Genomic DNA, 1,906 nt, shown 5'->3' on the forward strand with positions numbered 1-1,906 from the left:
GTCTATATATAAATCTTGTTTTATAAATATTCAAAAGAAAATTTAGAAAATGGAGATGTAGCATTAAGATAATTTATTAACTGCAAAAATCCAACATATTCTCTTACAGCTGTTTCAGTTTTGCCTAAAGATTAAATTACAATAATTAAAACATTGTATTTGGCAAAATCTCATCAGAGGACAGAAAAGATATACCGTTAGGTTATTATATGTTGTAATTTTCTTTTATATATATATATATATATATATATATACCGATGTGTTGTTGAGAAAATACTACCGATATTTCTTCCAAGAAAAAAAAAACAAGTTCATTGAAATTGATATGCACATCTTCCACTGTCAATAATATTTCCAACAGAGATCATAAATAAATCAGATACTCGCCTAGCAGACTGCATGATGTATTCAAATTGCTTACCATTAGCTTTAAATGAATTTTCTGATATTAACTATGACAATACCTAGATTGGTCTGATCTAAATTGTCACAAGGCTAACGTTTTATTTTGAAAACTCTACTGATTTGCTGATGCAATTTAATTGTATATCACATCTTTGTAAAAATGATCTATTCATCAATGAAACGAGTGCAATGGTGCCAAGAATAAACAGGAAAATATTTCCATTCTTGTATTTTTCAACATGTACATATATACATATGTGTGTGAGTGTGTGAGTGTGTGTTTATGTATGTGTACATATATATTTGTATGCAGGTATTACACACACACATATATTTATGTACGTGGATACACATGTAGATACATAGCTGTATGATGTACATACATGTATATATACCTGTTTGTATATATGAGTATATACATAGATATATATATAGATATATGTGTATATACATATACATACATACATACACACACATACATATATACATGCATATATATGTATACGTGTATATATATATATATATATATATATATATATATATATATATATATATATATATATATATATATATATATATATACGCCCATACTTTCTCATATTAACATATAGATATATGTACATACATGTATATACATACATATATAGTGTGTGTGTGTATACGTGGAAATATATCTATATAAATATCTATATACCTTGTTATCTCTGGGGAGAGTCATTCTCTTTTAGTGCCTTATAATTGACACACTCGCCGGTAAAATTTCCACTCATTTACTAATTTATTTTTCTAAAATTTTCGTTGCGTCTTGCAACTTTTTCAATAATTGTTGACTGTTGACAGTCAACAACTATTGAAAAGGTTGCAAGACGCAACTAAAATTTTAGAAAAATAAATTAGTAAATGAGTGGAAATTTTACCGGCGAGTGTGTTAAATTATAAGGCACTAAAAGAAAATGACTCTCTACAGATACAACAGAATATGCTTCAACACATGAACTCACATAAACAATCTTGCTAACAAAAATCCCAAAACGAAATATCTATATATCTATCTATATATATATGTATGGATGTATGTACCTCTGCACATGTATTATAATAAAACCAATATTCATATCTATGTGAATATTTGCTTCACAAATGGAGAAAATAATGCAAACACATTTTCATGTGTAGTAAAATGCGACACTTTACGTGTGACCTTAACTCTATGCTTGAAATCTGAAAGTCTAAAAATATTTCTTTTATTCTAATGATTCTTAAGTCTAATATAGTCTATCTTATGCAATCTATTCTATAGAAGTTTGTAGCTTTCTGATAAGTGAGACATTTGTATTTGATAGGGGGCACATTTTGTTATTTAGAAATAAATTAAAATAAAATAACACACAAAAAAAAAGAATAGAAATAAACCATTTCTTAATACTTCTTAAAACATACGTAAATAAATATATATATATATATATGTGCGTGTGTAGATATATATATATATATATATATA

This window comes from Octopus bimaculoides, chromosome 7 (assembly GCF_001194135.2).
Source record: "Octopus bimaculoides isolate UCB-OBI-ISO-001 chromosome 7, ASM119413v2, whole genome shotgun sequence".
NCBI lineage: Eukaryota > Metazoa > Mollusca > Cephalopoda > Octopoda > Octopodidae > Octopus > Octopus bimaculoides.